Here is a 7,812-nt window from a genome sequence, read left to right as displayed (position 1 = left end):
GCTCTGTGCGGCGTTAACTGGCGCTCAACTGGCCAAAGTTGTAAGCACTGAGTTAACCTTGCCCATTCATCATATCACCTTATGGACTGACTCAACCACCGTACTTACCTGGCTCAAATCTGAGTCTTGTAGATGCAAGGTCTTTGTCGGCACCCGGGTGGCAGAGATCCAAGATATCACGGATCAGCACACATGGAGATTTGTGCCATCTTTCAGTAACCCAGCTGATGACATCACACGGGGACAGACATTGAACGAGTTTGGTCCAGACAGCCACTGGTACCAGGGACCATCATTCTTAAAAGATTCTCAGAGTTTGCGGCCTGAAACACCATCTCTGGTGGAGGGAAATGGAGACGAGCTGCGCAAGACAGGTTTAAGCACACTTGCATGCTTCACTACCAGCACCTCAGTCTCTAACCCTTATCAGCATAACACATTCCAAAAGCTGATAAAGTCCACAGCTTCCCACGGGGCGGCCACTGGCAGCCTGACAGCCAGTGCGTACAAATATGCTGAAGTCACTCTCCTACAACAATCACAACAGGAGTCTTTCCCTTCAGACCTTGAACAGTTAAGAGCTGGTAAACTTCTCGCTCATAACTGTCGCTTAAAAGCATTGGCACCTGAAATTGACAGTGAGACCCAGCTAATTTGAATTGGAGGTCGCCTACGTCACAGTACCCACCTTGAGCGAGATACTGTACATCCCATTGTTCTTGATGCTAAGCATCCAATTACACAGCTCATCATACAAAGTTATGATGCCAAACTCCACCACCCATGGTATGAGAGAGTGTTTGCTGAACTTTGACGAAAGTACTGGATTCTCCGCGGTAGGGAAGCGGTTAAGCGGTTTCAACGAAGCTCTGTAGAGTGCCAAAAATTGAGAAAGAATCCAGATATCCCCAAAATGGCAGACCTACCTCCAGCCAGACTACGTTTATTCCGGCCTGCGTTCTACTCCACAGGTGTGGACTGTTTCGGCCCTTATGCTGTCAAGGTTGGTAGGAGGACTGAAAAGAAATGGAGTATCATTTTTAAGTGCCTAACCACTCGAGCAGTGTATATTGTTGTCCTACATAACCTTGATGCTGACTCTTTCCTCATGGCCCTCAGACGTTTCACTGCCAGACGTGGAACCCCCTTTGAACTCATATCAGATCAAGGTACCAATTTTAAGGGAGGAGAAAGGGAACTCAGGGAAGCCTTTGCAGCTCTCGCCCCTGAACTTCAGGCACAGCTAGCCAGACAAAAGGTCGAATTCCGTTTCAACCCCCCAAATGCTCCTCACGTTGGAGGTTGCTGGGAACGAGAAATTCGTTCTCTCAAGCAAGCACTGACAACCACAATTGGAGCTCAGTCAGTAACCTTCGAGGTGCTACAAACAGTGTTAGTTGAGATTGAGGGAATTCTAAACTCAAAACCCTTGGGTTATACTTTCTCTGATATTGCAGACCCAGACCCTATCACTCCAAACTCCCTCTTGATGGGGCGGTCAGATTCCTCCCTACCTCCAGTGGTATACCCAGAGTCAGAGATCATAAGCAGGCGGCGGTGGCGTCACAGTCAAGTCCTCGCCGACCACTTCTGGAAGCACTTCTTGAAGTTTTACCTTCCTGGCCTTCAGACTCGTCAGAAGGGGCAAGACGACACATCAGACAATCAAGTTGGCACCACAGTGATGATCGTTGACCCACAGTTACCCCGAGCGCTTTGGCCAGTGGGATGAGTGTCAGAAATCTTCCCTGGGGCTGATGGCAGAGTGAGGACAGCTAATATTAAGGTGGGCGGAAATGACATACACACGCCCAGTGGCACGTATTATACAATTACCTAGCATTCCTGAGTAACGTAACACTGTACACCATTCTGTAACTTAGAGGCCTTTTCATAATTGTACAGATTCTGTCCCCACAATATCGTCTTTCAAGGCCTTCCATAGGCCTAACTCGGGAACAGTGGCCCTCCCTGGGCTTGACTTCGGGACTGGAGCTCTCCTTGGGCTGGACATAGGAACTAGAGCCCTTTCTGTGCTACACTCGGGGATCGGAGCCTTCTCTGTGCTAAACTCGGGGACTGGAGCCATCTCTTGGAGCATGCATAAAGTTGCTCATTTGCTAACAGTTAAACAATATTTAAAGGATCACTAAGGCTGCATTTACACTGGCACAAAAATCAGATTTTTTGCTCACATCTGACACAGATCGGAATTTGTTGCACACATGTAAACACAAAAATCCGCACGAGATCCCCCTTTTTCGCATCATATCTGAGCCACTTCCATATGTGGATTGGATTTTAATCGGATTCATATCTGATATCGGGACATCCGACCTACGTCTAAACACACATATCAGAATCCCCGCAGGGCTCCCAATGCGAGGGCGACACGTTTGCCAGACGTGCATGCGCTCGCGTTTTATTTAGATGGAAACTTTATGTAGGCTAGGTAGGAAATTGCACATTCAGGAGCTGGTTTTCAACCCCTGCCCCGTGAATTTTATAATACAACAGCTTCGCTAAAGCGACATTATATTTCTTGTTTCCTGTTCCTGTCTTCATTGTGTTAATTTGGTTCCAGCTGTGTTTTCCCTCATGTCGTCATGTTCATTAATTCCAGGTGTTCCCTCATTAGTTTCTTTATCGGATTCATATCTGATATCGGGACATCCGACCTACGTCTAAACACACATATCAGAATCCCCGCAGGGCTCCCAATGCGAGGGCGACACGTTTGCCAGACGTGCATGCGCTCGCGTTTTATTTAGATGGAAACTTTATGTAGGCTAGGTAGGAAATTGCACATTCAGGAGCTGGTTTTCAACCCCTGCCCCGTGAATTTTATAATACAACAGCTTCGCTAAAGCGACATTATATTTCTTGTTTCCTGTTCCTGTCTTCATTGTGTTAATTTGGTTCCAGCTGTGTTTTCCCTCATGTCGTCATGTTCATTAATTCCAGGTGTTCCCTCATTAGTTTCTTTGTCTACTTAAGCCCTGTGTTTCCCTGTGTCTAGCGTCGGCTGTTATATGTCATTTCCCCGTGCACTCCGTTGGCTGTTATATGTCATTTCCCTGTGCACTCCGTGTGATTCCTCGTTTGACTCCTGTGAATGATTAAAGACTGTGATATTGTAATACTCCTGCGTCTCCTCGTTCCTTCCCCAGTGAATCGTGACAGCATGATGCATATAGAGTTCTTTAGTGGTGCTTGTTAATCATTGTTCTCTTTAATCAAGTTAATTTTTCTCAAAGATACAAAAATAAGCAATAAGCATAAAACAAGCACATCTAGTAGAATCTTAATAAAAAACTATTACGAAATTTGTGTTACTAGTGTGTCAATATTCTCAATCTTATTAACAATATATTTCTAATCGGTTATTACTACATGAATGTACAGTATATATATATATATATATATGTATGTATACGTATATGTATATGAATGTGTGTATATATATATATACATATATATATATATATAATATACATACATACATACAAACACACACACACATACATACATACATAAATGTAGTACTCTGTAAAGGCAATGATGTCAAAGAAAACAACTGACTTCCAAAAGAAATCACCCCCTCTTACCGCTAGACTGAAAGATAAGTCAAAAGCTCTCTGTAAGCATTTTCACTATCATAAGACATGTGGTATATGTGGGATCCTTTTAATCGGTTAAATTAGATTAACTACATGTCATTGGATGATGTAGGTTTATTTTAAATGGTCATCATTCACAGCTCAAAGTTTTGTAAAAATATTACAATTCTATTTACTTCTATAATAAATAGTGGCCTTCTAACCTTTAAAACTTGTGTGAATTGTGTTTAAACTCTGATGTGCAATGCTTTGTTGAACTGTCAAGGCCCTGGCACAAGTGTGACTGAGTCAAGTCATGTTTATGACACCTATAAAGATGCTTGACTAATCTGAGTGTCTTAATGCAATAGCTGTGGCATAATAAAAGCTCCGCTGCTTTCGAGCTGTGTGTCACGCTCGTCTCTCATTAGCAATTGCTTCAGTGGCCTCGTTTCGCTTCGATGGCTTTCAGCCTCACTCTGCTTCATACTACGATGTTAATAAATCTTTAATACATTAGCTCATCCATGAACATGATTTCTGCCCGAGTCCCGTCGAATTGCTTCGGCTGTGGGGATGAAGACGACAACTCCCATGATTCCACACTCAGTCACAGCGTCATCAAACTACGCCTTTGTTTCTTTGTTTGTTTTGAATACGCGCCCTCTAGCAGCGAAAACTTACATATTGTGCCTTTAAGGTCAATCAATGCTCAATTGGATCTCTGTATGCGCCAGATGATTGATGTACATTAGACACAAGAGATCAACATTCCATGTAACTCATATGTTTTTTTCTCACACAAAAATGTTTTGTTCATTTTACTCAACAAACAAAATTCAAGAGAAAAGCTATTTGTGTGATGGCGTGTTCAGACAGATCATGTTCAAACCGTCTTTATCAATGCCACACTTTGCCAGATCGCGGACTAAATTCCACTGCGCCTAAATTTTGTTAAAGTTCAAACTGGTTTCACTAAATTCCTCAACTGATAAGTGCTGCCTTTCTTGAGAAATACGAATGAAGATAAAATCTTTTTAGGGTAAACATTGTTGGTTGTGTTGGCAATTATGCCAGAACTGAGAGACAAATTTAGTGAAACTGAAAAATCATATTCAAAAAATCTTATGATGGATTTTCATGAAAATCTGGGGCAAGATTTAAAACAGACAAAATAAATGAAGGCATGAAAGTAACAAGTTTCCAATACAGTTTTAATCTGACCTTCCTTTAACAAAAAGACAAAGTGGAAATAATTAATAATAATTAATAATAATAATTAGAGTGGGATATATAAATAAATAGCCCTACAACCAAAACAGAGAGACTGTGACAATCATATTTTATCAGAACAACTGTTGTCTGCCACACAAATGGAAATACACAAATAGAATAATTTCATTCTAAACTTTCATAATATTCACTGATTAAGCACACCATGTTGGCTATGTCAAAGTTAAGGTACACACCCAACACAATTCTGATCTCTTGATATCAATGAATTTGCATGATCAAGTAAGTTGCATGGAAGAAAATGTTTCCTTGTAGACGTTTTTGTGTAATATGCATAAGAATACAATTACCTCATTGTTTAATATATTTAGTTAATATATTATGGCTAAGGGTGTATTATTTTTTTTATTTCGTGGGAAGGCCTCATACAGGCAAATATGTAACTGCTGCATGTTGTAGAGGAAATTCAGCAATTGTCTTATTGCAAGTATGCCTTTACATTTTATGTAATACCTTTGTATTGTAACCAAATACAATTGTTATTGGTATTGTTTTATTGAGAAAGTGGTTTATTAAGAAAGACACCACACATGATATTGTATTTGTTTTATTAAGAAAGTGGTTTATTAAGAAAGACACCACACATTATATTGTATTTGTTTTATATTTGTTTTATTAAGAAAGTGGTTTATTAAGTAAAACACCACACATGATATTGTATAGAGTGTATGGGAATACTAGGGAATACCAATATGGTGCGCTGAGGCTTCACTTTTATGACGTCATGAGCAATCCAGATCAGTGACCACAATGCAACATGATTATGACGTCATTGCATATCGCGTTTAATTTTTCCCCTTCCCAAATATAAAAATTATTTTTTTTAAACCTCTAAAATAGCCCAAGCATACCTATATACATATAGAATGTTGCATCAAACTGTAAAACACAACATAAATATGGCAGCTCTCTAAACCACCGCGCGCACACACACACACACAGAGTGCTTCAGAATCTTTTAATTCATACAGTGAAAGACTGTAATAACTTTTCCTTATAGAGAGAACTTGTTGAATGTGTTTTATCATTTGAAATTGTTTGTGATTTAATAAGCTGTCCTAATCTTCTCTACTATAACCTACAAAAAAATATTTTCTCTTCAGATTGACGAACACACACTCTCAGAGCAGCGGGACCAGCACAGTAAAGACCCATTTCCAATCTACACAGTGATCGACAAGCAATGCAAACAGCTCAAGGACGAGAAAGGTCTGTGTTGGTGTATATTTCTATGAAAGAAAGTCAGAGAGTTACTGTTTGTGTCAGCTGTTGTATGGAGGTGTTTTCTGTCTGCAGACCCCTGGTTTGAGATCAGTCCACATGAAGCAGGTTATTCTCTCACTGGAGCGTTTGTGGAAACATCCAGCTTCGGCAGCCAGTTTGACAAAGGCTCAAAAAAAAAAAAACAGCAGCCTGAAATTGACATGCTGTACCTGCAAGGTAATAAACGAACAGATCAGTGATGTACTGATCTGGTGATCAGGTCTGTAGTTGCTGATTTTCAAGTCAGAACTGAAATGCAAACAATGACATTATGACTAGAAATGTTTAGGGATCAACAATTTGAGTATTTAGAGAGTTTAGCATTCCCAATATATTATTAGGGAAAATAAATAAAAACATTTGCTAAACTGCACAAAATTTAAAATCTCAAAATAATGTGACCATATTGGCCCACTACTGGGGAAAACTAACACCCTACCTAGGGCAAGAAGCCACCTGGGGTACACGGAATTAACACTATTCCAGCGGTCATCTGATTTTTGCATAAAAATTTTAATTTTAATGACTTAAAAAAAAAAACACTGCCATACAAAGAACCTGTTAAGCTCCTGTATAGTTTTTTGTTTAGTTGGGGAAAGGATTCAAAAACGACATTAAAGCTGTAGTCCGTAAGTTTTGCCTCTTTGTCGCCATCTCTGTTTGAAATGTCTCGGTTACGTATGGTAACCCTCGTTCCCTGAAGGAGGGTTCCCTGACGTTCCCTTTCGGTCGGTCACTCTCGACGTCACGTCGGATGACCGACGAATTGGGATCCTACCAAAAGGCCACAGATACTGCCCCTTCCAGTGTCCTGTGGAAGCCACCTGCGCCCCTACTTTTTGGCGTAGGCCAGGGCTTGCACAAGAGGACCAGCTACTGCTGCTATGGCACTACCCAATGAGTAAGACTGGATAACACTGGGAAAACGTACCCGTTCTACTTGAAACAGGGACGTTACGGAAGCTCCAACCTTCCCGTAGGAAAGGATCCTATCTTTCTTTCATCTCTTCTGATAAATTTTCAGTCAAATCGTTTTCTGTGTGCTAGATCAGAGCTAAAGCCCTGCATTTCAGCACGGGCCCAACGGGCCCCAATTTTTTTACGCCCCTTGGGCCGGGCTTCGGGACAATTTTCATGTCATAGTTCAGACGCGGGCCGGGCCTCGGGCCTGTTTTAGGCTTCTCCTTATTTTTATATTTTAGACATCCATCAATTAGTGATGAAAAAAGATTGCCGCGCTGGTGCAAACAACACGAGACTGTGCTACCGAGACTGTCAAGAGCGGCTCGACGGTGTTTAGTGTCCAGCAGCAGCAGCAGTATGTATGGTGCGTGCCGTCAGCGCAGCTTAAGAGTTCTGCGTTCAAATGCACGCAATAGGCTTAAGTTTGCCGCAAAGCATCGGCAAAAGTAATTACCATAAATGCGTCAGGGGGAAATAGTAAGGAGATATTTGAATTATTGACTAATAAACTAGTGTTTTCTGAGTCGGTGTAGCAAGGATGAAGTTGTCGATCCTGACTGCCATCTCCTCATTAGACGCGCCTTTAGAGAGAAGTGCATCTTTACGGATTATGATCAAGTTACTTCCAAAATGTAATACATTATATATTACTAGTTACTGTCTTTTGAAAGTAATTAGTTACGTTACAATATTA

General features: G+C 41.1%; 1 pseudogene; it reads left to right on the top strand.

The window, feature by feature from the left end:
* Positions 1–913: 913 nt before the first annotated feature.
* LOC107722710 (cytosolic phospholipase A2 gamma-like) overlaps positions 914–7,812 on the top strand; it is an 11,140-nt pseudogene continuing 4,241 nt past the window's right edge.

Source organism: Sinocyclocheilus rhinocerous, unplaced genomic scaffold (assembly GCF_001515625.1).
Source record: "Sinocyclocheilus rhinocerous isolate Xijiao unplaced genomic scaffold, SAMN03320098_v1.1 scaffold4772, whole genome shotgun sequence".
NCBI lineage: Eukaryota > Metazoa > Chordata > Actinopteri > Cypriniformes > Cyprinidae > Sinocyclocheilus > Sinocyclocheilus rhinocerous.
The sequence above is the reverse complement of the archived record's forward strand: the minus strand, read 5'-3'. Positions and strand labels throughout refer to the sequence as shown.